At 33.8% G+C, this 15,347-nt stretch overlaps 1 long non-coding RNA gene across 1 annotated transcript in view; it reads left to right on the top strand.

Moving 5' to 3' along the window:
• The first annotated feature begins 1,239 nt into the window (after positions 1–1,239).
• The window catches only part of LOC111085024, a 24,329-nt gene continuing 10,221 nt past the window's right edge, over positions 1,240–15,347 (top strand). Inside the window, exons 1-2 of the long non-coding RNA XR_002609881.1 lie at positions 1,240–1,373; positions 9,168–9,170. This is a non-coding gene — a long non-coding RNA (uncharacterized LOC111085024). The remainder of the gene's footprint in view (positions 1,374–9,167; positions 9,171–15,347) is intronic.

Here is a 15,347-nt window from a genome sequence, read left to right as displayed (position 1 = left end):
CAAACACTAGCTATGGTAACCCAGGTAGAGGAACCTTACGGAGGTGGTGTTAATTATTTTACGGCATCCGTTTGATTTATAGAATCACGGGTTCGAATCTAGTCTGTTCTCAGGTTTTACTTCATAAGGAAAAGTATTAATAGACAGGGTATTTGGTTGTAATATTATATTGTTTATTTAACATTAACATGTTATTGTAAAAGTACCTGCTATTAAACTTAAAGATCTGATTTTTTCCTGCTGTACCTGGTAGATGTAATTCCTGTTTCCGAATCGTGGGAACTGTGCAAACTTTGCCCTGAACGCTTCGCGGAACATGGGCCTGAGCAGAAACTTTCTCGACATAGTAAGTGTACTATTACCAGTTTAACATATAATTTTCACCATTGCCAGCTTATTGTGATATGCATATAATTCAGTCACATCTTGTATGATGTGCACGATCTTATGAAGAAGGAATTAAAAGCTGGTAGGTTTCCTAAGCTGAAACTTGAATTATTTCAGAATAATGTTGTTAAACAACGACGACACATATTAGATTTGATCATATATAGTTTATTAAATGGATTTTACAACGCTAAAATCCGGGGTTCAATTCGCTGCGGTGGAAAGATTGCAGATAGCCCATTGTGTAGCTTTGTACCGAGAAGACAATAAAAGAAAACAATACATTTTACCTTGATTACAATGAAATACAGGCAGTTCCTTAAATATATCATGGAACATATAATTCAATTTAATACTGAAAATCAGTAATATTTTAAAATTTATGTGATTTATTATTTTATCTTATCTCTTTCTAAGATCTGATATCGCTGACATACTTGTGTGTAAAAAATGTACACGACTGTTTTCTTTAAATCTATTTTTGATGCATGGTAAGAACTTGTTGAAATGTGCCATCTCTTTCTTAATCTACTTCTGTTGTCCTTCGTGAACTTCCTACAACTAACTGTAGCTAAACAGAGTGAGTGAACACCGAAGTATATTCTTTTGTGCTTCACTTAATTAAAGTCCATATTTATCAATCAGAGGGAGCTGAATACTTGAAATCTATTGAGCTAAATATCCCTACCTTACAGGGTTAAGTGTTGAATATTGGCAACATTAATTGTGAAATTATTTCCACAAAAGGGGGCCGAAGGCCGCCTGTAGGGGGTCACCTGTTTAAACCACTGGCACCACACTAGTGATGTCTGTCAGTCAGTAGATATTAAAATGATGTCATGTAAGGAACGCTTAACGTTGCAGTTTGTACTGTCGTGACGTCAGTAACACGTGCACATGCCATGAATCACGAGAAGAGTTATGCACCTTGTAGGCTACAACACGGCATGACATATGAGCTTCAAAAGCAAGAAATAAAAATATTTGTTACTCTTAATTTTGGTTTTATTTGCTCTTGAAACAGAACACTTTCGGGAACCTTGCGGAAGTACACGTAGTCTTGCTTATAACACTCAAGCGTCTTTCCTGATTAACGCCCTTAAAAAAAAGTCAAATACCTAAATGATGAAGAAAACAGTCAGTCCTAGTTAAAGCGTTAATTTTTCTTGATTACTATGCTATCTTTGGCCTATATTTTTAAATGTATCTAATCAAAACCAGCATAGCTGTAAAAAAAAAAAAAAAGGTGTTGCGACAGAAAGACGTGAAATCAAAGTATGTTGCCCAAATGAGAAAATATTGATGATTTTACAAAATTAGTACATTATATCATATCTACTACAAGAAATCACATGGGACGTTGTTTAATGTTTAGCTACCTACCGACAAAAAACAGCAGCATATGTAATTTCTTAAAAATAAAGAGGGGTGGCCAATATTGTGAGGTCTGTAATATATAGGAATTATCGATACCCACGATGGGCAAAGTATAGGTAGCCCACTGTGTAGTTTTGAGCTTAACAACAAACAAACATTAGAATTATAGCAGATAGGCCGGTACTTGGCTGATATCAAGGTTTACAGGAGGACTGGTTTATAGAAGTTTCATTGTATTGTGTTGAATTAGTTTAATGCATAGGATAAATATCTAGAGTTTGAATACTTTATGTTAATATGAAAAACTGTACTTTCAGGAGTATCTATTTATAAAATGTAGTTATTTCCTGTCTTACGTAATTCTAACTGTTTAACATGTTCTTGTTAATTCATTGTCGTATTACATCTTTATTTTATTTTATCAATACTTAGTGTAGCATCCCTCGAAATTTTTCCTTGTGTTAAAGAGAAGTTTTCTAATTTCTGTATATAGTTTTTTGTCATATTGCACAACGGAAATGTATCACACCTGCAACAATCCTTTGAAAACTAATCAAACACTTCCGGTTTGTCATGGTGGTTGACCATGCCGTCACTTCACCTTTTCTCACTCTCCACTTTACTAGTTTGCCCTTTACGATGAAAGGTTCACTTTTTGAAAAGTTATAGGGTTAGTTATTTTTGTCTTTACTTGTAAGATAGTGTATTGAATAATTCTGTATGTGTAAATCGTGAAGTCAAACTGTAATCTATTATCGTTAGTTAGTGTGATGTGTACGATACATATCTGGATTTTAAAGATTTTAAGTTAATAGAAAAAACTGTCGTCTTCAAACTAAGTAGATTGTCAGTTAAACTAATACACACATATATATATTATATGTGTAAACCATAAAGTAAAGCTATCCATGTAATGAAATTGTTAAACACAAAAATATTAGTTTTACGTATTCAGAAGTTTTTTATATTATTATTGAATAATTGGATATTGAAGACAAATTATGACGTATCAGAAATTTGTGCAGTTAAGGTCAAAGTTCAATAAGACCTATTTGTAGACTGGAATGTGTCAACATGTTGTAATACAACATCTTGGTCACACCATCGCCCTCTGATAGTACTTCATGGAACTAAATATTCCTCTGGAAGCACTTTTGTGAAACTATTCACACCATGGTACTACCCACTAATGGCGACACTCTCTATAACTAACGCCTATGATGTCACTGATCACTTGACGTTACAGCCTCAAAGCAAAGGCTCCCACTGGGCGGTACCCTTTGATATCCTCTCCCGTTCAAGCCCTCATGTGCTGGCATCATTTAGATATCCTAGTGGGACGTATACTACCAAAGAAACTATGAATCACACTTCCCCTCCCCCCGTTCAATAAACGTTATATTATATAGTGATTATTTCAGTAAATATTTTCTGTACCCTTTTTCTCAAAGAACATGTACTGTGATAGTTCGACCGTTGTGGAGTCTCGAATAAAACTGACAATTTTGTTTATACAGAACGAATCCACAAGATACCATTAGTTGTATTCTAAGATGATTAATTAAACATAAAATAGGATATTTTTTACAAACTTTTTATATGCATTTTTAAGAATACCTTCTATTATTTTTGAATTTTGAAATATTAAATTAATAGTGTCAAAACTTTTTAAAGTAAAACTTGAATAAAGAACCTGTTGATCAAACTTCAAATACTTTGTAATCACAAAACTCAAAATTATATTCTATTGTGTACTGATTATAAACCGAAGTTACAAATAAAGAAATCGAAAAAGTAAGTTTCATTATTAAAAATGCCTACTTTATTTTTTTGGCAGGGTAACAACTCCTTCATTATGTTTTTTAAGTTTTTAAGATTAGGTTAAACTACTAAAAAATGGAATTAGAGTTAAAAATAACAGGGCAGCTAGAATAAGCTGAGCCAGATATTTCCATAAAGAACCTCGCCGACCATAATTTCTTACGTGGAATAAAAAATCAAAATTTTTTTCCACAATTATTTTCCTAGTTGTAGTTAATATATAACTAAAACGAACAATATGCATGAAAGTTTACAAAATCGATGGTAAATTATGAAGTTTATTCAAATGTATAAACAAGATGCATTATGTTACTACGTTTCTGACCTTTTACAAAATCTATGGTAGGTTATGAAGTTTATTTAAATGTATAAAGAAGATGAATTATGTTACTACGCTTCTGATCTTTTACAAAATCTATGGTAGGTTATGAAGTTTATTTAAATGTATAAACAAGATGAATTATGTTACTACGCTTCTGATCTTTTACAAAATCGATAATAAGTTATGAAGTTTATTTAAATGTATAAACAAGATGAATTATGTTACTACGCTTCTGATCTTTTACAAAATCGATGGTAGGTTATGAAGTTTATTTAAATGTATAAACAAGATGAATTATGTTACTACGTTTCTGATCTTTTACAAAATCTATGGTAGGTTATGAAGTTTATTTAAACGTATAAACAAGATGAATTATGTTACTATGCTTCTGATCTTTTACAAAATCTATGGTAGGTTATGAAGTTTATTTAAATGTATAAACAAGATGAATTATGTTACTACGCTTCTGATCTTTTACAAAATCGATAGCAAGTTATGAAGTTTATTTAAATGTATAAACAAGATGAATTATGTTACTACGCTTCTGATCTTTTATATGGTTTAAGAGTTTGTAAGCAAGATATGTAACCTTTTCAGGTAAATCTTTAACAAGACGCTTTAATTATCCTTCTAAAATACGACGTGCAGAGCGATTTTAAGTTAATTTAACTGTTAAGATATTCTTTTTGTTTCTGTTTGTTATTAGTTAGGCAAAAAGCTACACAATAGGCTATCTGTGCTGTACTTACTATAGGTATTGAAACCCGATTTTTAGCGTAAGAAAGCGTTCAGAATTACCGCTGTACTACTGGGACGCGTTTTGTTTCTGGACATATAGTGTACTTTTTAGGATTTTAATCGAACTTTGGATTCAAGAAAATTATAAAATAAAAGAATATTTCAACAGTCTTTTTGAAAACTTTAATGCAGTCCACTGGTATTGAATTTTTAAATGATTCTTTCAATTTTTTTTTTTTTTTACAAAATATGAAAAGGCAATTTTGTTCATGAATGATAGTAGCAATATTTTATGGTTTTAGGAAAGTATAATTCCGTATGTGAAAGAAAATATCAGCGAGGGAGATAACAAACACAAATAAAATACAATCGCATCTTCTATGATACAATTAAAGAATAACATATAACTCGGAATAAACAGGAAATAACAATTATATTACGATTACGACAACACACGTGAGTAAACTAAATCTAAATGGATGTAGTTCGATTTATACTTATATGAACAGGGGGGGAATGTTTTGTCTTGAATTTCGCGGAAAGCTACACAAGGGTTATATGCGCTAGCCGTCCCTAATTTAGCAATGAAAGACTAAAGAGAAGGTAGCTAGTCATCACCACCCACCGCCAACTCTTGGGCTACTCCATTACTAACGAATATTGGGATTGACCGTCACATTATAAAACCCCCACGTTTGAAACGGCGAGTATGTTTGGTGGGACGTGGATTCGAAGCCGCGACTCCCAGATTGCGAGAGAAATGCCCCAACCACCTGGCCATGCCGGGCCCAGGGGAAAAAAAGTTTTTAAATTATTGATAAGCATTCATCAAATACAATTCTAATTACATTTAAATGGATATTCCGTATCACCACATTCTAACATTCACAGTGTAATAACATATCTACTACAAGAAATCACATGGGCTGCTGTTTTACGTTTAGCTATGCACCGACAAAAAACAGCATTTCGTGTGATATTTTGCAGTAAATATACATACTCTACAATTTTTGATTTAAATTTTGAATACTTAGTGAAAACAGTTTGCATAAAAAAAATTTATTCACCAAAATTTTCTCATTTTGAGATTTCACATCTTTCTGTCGCAATTATTTTTTGTTTTTGTTTTGACAATACCTTTTTTTTTTCTACAGCCAAAAACACAATGGACATAAATATGATACTCAGATATAGTTTGGAATAATTAGTATCAAGCACACATTAAATTTGGAGATTATATATATTATAATTCCATGTGGGTTTCTTCAATACTTCAATAACTTTGAGTTCATATCTTTCAGTTGCTATATTTTTGTCCACGACACATTACCTTGTGTCTTAGTAATATAGGTTGTCGTTACAATGTTTTTAGTCACGTTTTAACTACAGCTGAGACCAACGTGTCATTCATAGTGTTTTAAGCCACATTCTAACTACTACTGAGGAGAGAATTTTGGACAGGACTTACAACATTTTTATGCCTCTAAGAAGTTATAATTTTCTGATGAAATTTTCCCGCCATCTGAATTACTATTACAACAGCTGAAGCGTTTTCAAAGAAAATTTGTACAGAAGTTTCACGTTTGGCTTAGTCTAGCCATCGTTTTATTTTTAGTAATTTAACTGAAAAAGTGAAAGAAGCGCTTAAAATATTTAAAAAAGAGGGGAGGTAGGGAGAATGTTATCCTACAAAATAATATAAAGGTAGTAGTATCATTAATAGCCATACAAGTTAGCTTGCACTATGGATATATATATATATGTATATATATGGTTTACCACAGGTTCACAAATTTAGTTGTCTCATTCCGCAATCGTTTCTAACATTGGAGCTGTTTCATCATCAATTGGTCAATTTTTAAGTTCTTGTAGTTGGACATTTTGTTTACATTCAGTATAAATGAATTATAGTTTTGAGTGATTCTTGGGAAAATACCAAAACAACAGGTCAGTGGTAACATCTGAAGAAAAGGAAAATTAAAGAAGACCTCCAATGATGCCTTGTCAAGAGACTTTTAACATACCATAACGTTTTGGAACAACATGGGACCTATTGGTCAATCTCGGCTTTTCTATCTTCTAAACTAAACTACAACTATTAATAAATAAATTTTAAAATAATATTAAAGCCAGCACTTATCGTTCATATACTTATCAAGCTTTCTATTAAACTCAGTTAAATTTACTGCTTCCACAACATCCGAAGACAATCCATTCCAAAGGCCATCCTCCCTGTTAGAAAAATAAAACTGTCTTAGCTGAAGATGACTCCTACCCTACCAAAATTTATATTTGTGTTCCCTAGTCGAAGCAATAAAGTTAACAATTACCAAAATGTGGCATTGACCCAGTCCAAAAAATCAAACTTCCCCTTGCTGTCTCGAAGTTTCTGGAATCGAATTCCACAATAGTTCTTCTCAGGACTATACACTTGAGGCGATAGGTTTAGTAACCAAAACGCAGTGAGAATTAAAGTTAAAAAGGGTTAAGTTAGTGTGATTATAATTAATTATAACCATGCTTCGCCAGCTTGGTAAAGGTGTTCACACCATACCAATTGTTGTTGTAACAAATGGCTTACATAAATAGTGTTCCGGCCTGAAGAATGTCAAGTTTCATTCAAACACAATTCCTTTCACTGCATCTCTACTTTGAAAATTTCCAACTCTCATAGAAGATAACTTAAAATTTACATAATTTTTATAACAATGAATAACTGGATATGTTTGGCGTTAGACGATGATACTTTAGCCTAAAACAAAAATCCACAAAGTATTCCTATAATAATAGATATACACTTGTGTTTCAAGGAACTACCACCAGGTGGACCTGTCTGGGCTTGAAAAAAGACTAGAGGTTGATTTTCAAATCGGTAATACAACCAACACTAGTGAAATAAAGAACAAAATCCAAAATACGTGAATTTATTATATATTGTATTCAGAGGCCTTCGTCTAATGCTCAAGACTTAAATGAGCGTACTAAATACAGGTAATATATGCTGTACACTTTTTTTAATGCGTCTTCATATGAAACTTTTATATGTAAGTTGAAGAAAAACCAGTTCTGCCTGCTTGAGCCATTCCTATGACATTGTGGCCACATTTTGTTTATTTCTGCATCGTTTCGGCAATATTAATATGTTTTATTCAATCTGTGAAAAATCACAGGCTTGATACAGTAATTAGAGTATATTTCCTCCTGCATGTAAGAATCTCAGGCTTGATACAGTAATAAAGGTATATTTGTACCTTTATGTATGAATCTGAAGATACTGTATGTTTTCGTTGGCTATAGACATCACAACAGCTCTTGCATAATCGATGGACGCTCTCCAGTGGCACAGCAGTATGTCTGCGGATTTACAACGTTAGAAACCAGAGTTCGATACCCGTGGTGGGCAGAGCAAAGATAACCCAATATGTAGCTTTGTGCTTAATTACAAAAAAAACCCATAATCGATTATGTAAGCGCAAGTTTGGTTTGAAAGAGTGCTGTAAACATTTTACGCGGTTACGTGATTCAGATTCCTACGATTTGTTTGATATCTTCAGTTTTGGTATCGCGACCATGGTAAATCCCCTTCTTCCTGTAAACAGTTTCTGCGTATTATCTGGTCTTTCGGGATTTTGTTACAGAATAAAAGGGTCACAATTTACTTTGTATTATTCATAACTTCCTGCATTACAGATGTGACTTTTATGATGTTAAAATTTGTAATGAGAAATAGGCAAACATATAGATAAAACTACAAAATAATTTAAAATAACTTATACAGCAAAGAAATGCTTTGAAAATAACAGCTATTTGACGTTATTTTGTTTGGAAGTAAGATGGCCTATTTATTTTCTTTGTAGTTTTACGTACATACACCTTCACCATGACAGTTTGTTGGTAAACGTGAGTTATATAGAATCACAAAGGAACGTTCCTTTAATACTACATTACAGAAATTTACGAGGTTTTATGTCACTAATCTCTACGGAAAAAACTCCTAAGAAGTTCAAAGATAAGGTCTAAAAAATGTTTTATTTTCATAAACTTTTACTGGTTATTATGACTAGCCGATATTTGTACATACTTTACTTAGAGTTCCCGCAGTTGTCTAGATAAGTGAACTGCATAAACGTTACCTTGAACGCTTCATGGATTGTCAACCTGGGCAGAAGCTTTCTTGGCATGGTATATGTAAAATTCATGTTTTATGAACATTATCGATACAACAGGTAATTTACTTGAATTTTACTAAAACCATGTTAACACGGTGTTAATATGTGCTGCCTTCTGAAGAAGGAAGAAAACGGATCGTGGGTAATTCAGATAGACGCTCTAGTTTCGCGGGCAAGTACTCTAACCAAACAAGTCGAGTTTTTTAGCGTTCGAGATTCCAGGCGTTACACAATCGTAATAAATATTATATTTCATTTTATTTGCAATTGAATCGTAACAGCATATAATGGAGTTATTTTCAACTTTACTTTCTAAAGTTTTTCGTATAATTGTCGCATACGTATGTGTAGAGAGTGTACAATACAGATTTCATTAACTGTACTGAAACTTGGCCAGGTGTAACCTAATAATAGAATGCCGGGCTGCAGATTATTCGATCCAACGTTTGCTAAACATTTTCCACTCCTCAAACGTTCGGTCGAATTCCCCCCTCCCTCCTGCGTACGTGCGTGTTTATATGTTAACGACGAGAACAGGTATCTTAACTGCACGCTCATGAATTATTGAAGATAATATACTGAGTTACAGAACTTTATAACTTTATAATGTTTCACCAGAAGAATGTAGACTATTTAGAAAATGTTAGATACCATAGTTATATAATGGTGTTTTAGGTTGATTACCTGATAACGACATATATAGAGTCTCATGGTGTTTTACGTTGATCATCTTATAACGACGTATATAGAGTCTCATGGTGTTTTACGTTGATCATCTTATAACGACGTATATAGAGTCTCATGGTGTTTTACGTTGATCATCTTATAACGACGTATATAGAGTCTCATGGTGTTTTACGTTGATCATCTTATAACGACGTATATAGAGTCTCATGGTGTTTTACGTTGATCACCTTATAACGACGTATATAGAGTATCATGGTGTTTTACGTTGATCACCTTATAACGACGTATATAGAGTCTCATGGTGTTTTACGTTGATCACCTTATAACGAACGTATCTAGAGTCCCATGGTATTTTACGTTGATGATGTATGTAGAGTCCCATAGTATTTTACGTAGATCACCCTATAACGACGTATATAGAGTATCATGTTGTTTTACGTTGATCACCTTATAACGACGTATATAGAGTCTCATGGTGTTTTACGTTGATCATCTTATAACGATGTATATAGAGTCTCATGGTGTTTTACGTTGATCATTTATAACGACGTATATAGAGTCTCATGGTGTTTTACGTTGATCATCTTATAACGACGTATATAGAGTCTCATGGTGTTTTACGTTGATCACCTTATAACGACGTATATAGAGTCTCATGGTGTTTTACGTTGATCATCTTATAACGACGTATATAGAGTCTCATGGTGTTTTACGTTGATCATCTTATAACGACGTATATAGAGTCTCATGGTGTTTTACGTTGATCATCTTATAACGACGTATATAGAGTCTCATGGTGTTTTACGTTGATCACCTTATAACGACATATATAGAGTCCCATGGTGTTTTACGTTGATCACCTTATAACGACGTAGTTAGCTATCTTATCGTTTATTAGTACATCTTTGCAAAACTTTTCTTGTTATTCTTCCCTGTTACTGATTTAAATAGCCAGAGATTTTACTTTTCATACACTTAGCCTTAAAATGTGAGATCAAAAGCCAACACATATTGTGCGGAGCACAATCAGCATGTAAAGCGTGACAATACTTCGGAGGGCCGGGGCAAGCGACTATTTCAAGCCAAAAAATGCTAATGTTTCACCAGAAGAATGTAGACTATTTAGAAAATGTTAGATACCATAGTTATATAAGCATCATTTTTTTTTATATCACAAAAATAGGATGTTCGGTCGAATTCCCCCCTCCCCCCTCCATACGTGCGTGTTTATATGTTAAAGACGAGAACAGGTATATTAACTGCACGCTCATGAATTATTGAAGATAATATACCGAGTTACAGAACTTTAGTTTAAATTGTAATTTTCTGAGATAGTGACAATCTGATCGTAGTTACCTGAGATTGAAAGTGACAACTATTCAAGATTCAAAATGCTAAATATAAAAAATATCAAAAGCCAGATCAGCAGTGGTGCTAAGAACATGTTTTCATCAAGTAACAGTGTTTCATTTTCATCTCGGTACATGGTGTTCCGTGCTGGTTTTAATGAAGCAATTATTTTATTTATCGCCTGAATATCTGACATATTTTTAAAACTGCATTTCCGCTGTTTTAACTCCCAGTGGCACAGTGGTACATCTTCGGACTAGAAACCGGATTTCGATACCCGTGGTGGGCAGAGCACAGATAACCCATTGTGTAGCTTTGTGTCTAGCTTCAAACCAAACAAATAAAATCCTTTGTTTTCTGAGTGTGACGCTGAATAAAATCAAAAGGGATGAGAGTGGAATGTTTTCTTCAATAATTCGAATGACATTCATAAACAGATGTAAATATTCATATTATCGTTTCGAAGATGAGCTTGCACCATCGAATGGGTTCCAAATCTGAGACTGCTGGAACGAGACGGTGTCATCTCATTATTCTTTTTTCTTTTCTCCCTATACTGGGACGAATCCTGTGGCATTGAATAGTTTAATTATAATACAATATTTTCCGCCATTTTATACAGTTACCGCAAGAGGGAGTTTAAAACGTAATGCATCTTTAGAGTAAGTTTAATTTTGTGTATTGGCCGCGAAAACATAGAAATGATAATAGTGTTAAATTTAAAATAACTCTATCTTAAAAATAATTGCTCTAGAGGAAAGGAAGTGTTTTTCAAACTCATGTTTTAGTACATATATAAAATGCTTTTTTAAAGACAGGAAATTATGATTTGAATAGCCTCCCCTTCCCCCGGTAGTTTAGTGGTAAGGTTGAGGACTTATATCGCTAAAAACCTGGTTTCGATACCCTCGGTGGCCAGAACACAGATAGCTCCTTTTTTAGCTTTGTGTTTAACAACGCAAAAAATTGTTTGAATAAAATGCATTAAAAAAGAGCTATATATGATCTGACAAAGATCTCGAAAATCTATCCTTTAGAAATAAATGCGTAAAACGTTTTTCGCGACTTGTAACCCATTAATCTATTTCTTTAAATAAAACGCATTTCAGTTCAGTGTAGAATATTACGAGGATCATTGAATTCTCTCCGGAACAGATGTGGCTTGTAGTTGCTTCGTTTTGGGATAGACTTGATTGAGAATGGGAAAAAATCATAGTGGAAACCTTCTATGTCTGTTTTTGATGAAGAAGGTAGCTTGTAGAGAAACACCTAAAGCCAGGTGAAGGAACACGAACAAGTGTCCAGTATTATAGCAACAGTAAGCTTCCCCTCAGTGAATGCCTAACGGAGATTATCATCTAAACTAAGTGTGTTGCGACTGCTGGTTGCTTAAGCTGAAGATATACAATTTTTGATGAAAATTGAAGGGTGACAATGACATGTATAGGTAATAATGTCTTTATTGGCATGTCCGAGACGTGGTTCTATGGGCGCTTTTGTATATATAAGTCTTGAAGCAAAATATTAAACTCAATATATAAAATACTACTACTACATATAGGGGTGGGGAAGAGGCAGCACACTGAGTTCGAGTTTATTCCGCGCGCGCAATGTGAACACATAACTGTTATCAGCTTCTTTTGTCCTCACTTGACTACCTACTGGGAGCACCGCGGACTTTACAATAGACTTCACAAGCAACTCTGTAGTAGGGGTCATATGACCCTTACTACGGTCCCCACAGGACAAAAGCATTTCATCTATAGGATGATGGAGAAAGAGGGCACAAGGAAACAGGGTTCTAGCCTAGTACAGACTTGTGCTTTCGTTTGCTGCTAAATCAAATTACATTATCTTTTTGAGCGTTTATGAATAGAAGTCCACAGGTCGGTTGTAGCGCCATAAACAAGGTAGAGAGCTTTTGACTGTTAGCTTACAGATCTAGAGAAATAATGCTCTAAATGCTTCAAAGAGTTGGAAAACTTTATAAGGCACGCATCTCTTGACGTTTAGATGTTTTATGCTGATCAGAGGATTTTGAAAGACGTATGATAGTATAACCCAGTACATCTTCATCATTGTTGGTTATTACTCTATCTGCTTCAGCCAATCAAAGCATGTTTGCCTGAAAAGTAACAAACTCATTCAAGAGACAAGTATATATGGATGTATATATATATATGTGTGACGGTTAAGGCTTCAGATTCTCCTTATACATCTAGATTGCGTAAGGGTTAACTCTACAGATTACACGTACATTATGCAACGGTTATATCTATAAGCCACGCGTAGATTACGTAACATCTATTCCTAAACGTTGCTCGAACAATATTAAGCATGGTTTACTCTGTAAGTTACACGCAGATTTAATATATAATGATTAGTTTCCATGTAACACGTAAGTTATGCAACATTTGATTCTACAAGTAACATGTAGGTTATTTGCCAGTTAACTCTATAGGTTACACGAAGATAAGGTGACGATTAACTCTAGAGGCTTCATGTAAATTGTTTAATGGTTAACTGTATAGGCTACTAGTAGATCATGTAACAATTACTTTTCTGGTTACATGTAGTTTATGTAACGGTTAACTTTACAGTTTCAAGGGAGATTATGTAATGGTTACTTTTCAGGTAAAACGCAGATTATATGGAGATTAACTTTACAAGTTACACGTAAGTTATTTAATGGTCTACAAGTTCAATGAAGATTATATAGCGATTAACTCTAAAGGATACACATATAGCATATTATTAATTCCACGGGTAACACATAGATAGTTTGATGACATATTGTGTAACGATTACTATTCAGGCTTCATTAAGGAACATTTAACTCTGCAGGTTACACATATTTGTTTGTTTGTAGTTAAGCACAAAGCTATACAATGAGCTATCTGTGCTCTGCCCATCACGGGTATCGAAACCTGGTTTCTAGCGTTGTAAGTCCGCAGACATATCGCTGTGCCATTGAGTGGAGATTACACATATATTAAATAAAGTTTAAGTATACATTTTAAATTACAAAGTGTGTTATGTGAAAGTTTATTACAATATCGTTACATATAGGATTTTATATTGTGAACTGTGCATTTTATTCTGTGTTTACAAATCGTACCAGATATATGACAACTAAAGTTTACCTATACTAAATACACTCCCTATAAAATAGACATTCTATAATATGTCGAAGGTGAAGAAACCCCTACTGGTTAGCTCAGGTAATACATTTTTGGTGGCTCTTCATCTTTCACGGAATAGGGAGTTCATACAAAAACCTTTGGGTTCCAGATGGTTGCATATATCAACCCCTAGTGTAAAAAGAAGTTCGGTTACAGTAGCCTTGTTGCTTTGTTGGTTACTATGTAACAGCGTTATCATATTTCACTGTAGCCTTTTTGTTTTCCCTGTCAAAGTGTCAGGAACTGCCTGAGGTGGGATCAGTCGATCAAATCTCTAGAGAGCTTAGTTTGCTGGACTTTCAGTTATCTTGTGATAGTGGAACAAAGATATATCCATTTTATAAGTAAACAAATATCCTAACACAAGAAATCTTCTAACTGAATAAAAATATTACATGCCCCTTAGGGTGTTTGTGCATGATGTTAGAGATGCAATGTATGGTTGTTCTTAGATGGTTTTGTTTTAAGTAATAAACTGTGAGAACAATGTAATCAACTTTTTAACTTTCTACAAATTACGTAACACAGGAAATATTTTGTTTAAAAATGAAAAACTTTGGTCCCGGACATCGCCAAATCATACAATACTATTAGTGTGAAGTTACACGACAGTGAATATTTACCATATGATTAAATGTCTGAAACTATAAGAAAACAAAACATGAATGAAACTGGAATCAAGAGGTATTGCTGAGGCTTACAAACTATAAAAAACTAGAACAACGAAGGCACTCTGAATGCACCGGTCAGCTTCGGTGTTGTCGGTGAGTAAAGTGATGGGATACGGATGTATACTAGAGAGGTTCAGTAACAACTGTTTTCACATCATGAAAAGTAAAAATTTTAGAGATGGAAAATGTGGGTACGTTAGATAGTGGAAGATGGTACTCTAAAAGTTGATTGATAGAGATGAAAGATAGGGACATAGTGTGTAGAATACTGGTTCACCAAATAACTCACTTATATTACGAGAAGTACAGAACATAGAGATGAAAGAGGTGTAGTAAATGTTGGTTCACCAAACAACTCACTTATATCATGAGAAGTACAGAGCATAGAGATGAAAGATAGGGACATGATATGTAGAATACTGGTTCACCAAATAACTCACTTATATCATGAAAAGTACAGAGCATAGAGATCAAAGAGGTGTAATAAATGTTGGTTCACCAAACAACTCACTTATATCATGAGAAGTACAGAGCATAGAGATGAAAGATAGGGACATGATGTGTAGAATATTGGTTCACGAAATAACTCACTTATATCATGAGAAGTACAGAGCATAGAGATGAAAGAGGTGTAGTAAATGTT

Source organism: Limulus polyphemus, unplaced genomic scaffold (assembly GCF_000517525.1).
Source record: "Limulus polyphemus unplaced genomic scaffold, Limulus_polyphemus-2.1.2 Scaffold206, whole genome shotgun sequence".
In the NCBI taxonomy this organism is placed as follows: Eukaryota; Metazoa; Arthropoda; class Merostomata; order Xiphosura; family Limulidae; genus Limulus; species Limulus polyphemus.
The sequence above is the reverse complement of the archived record's forward strand: the minus strand, read 5'-3'. Positions and strand labels throughout refer to the sequence as shown.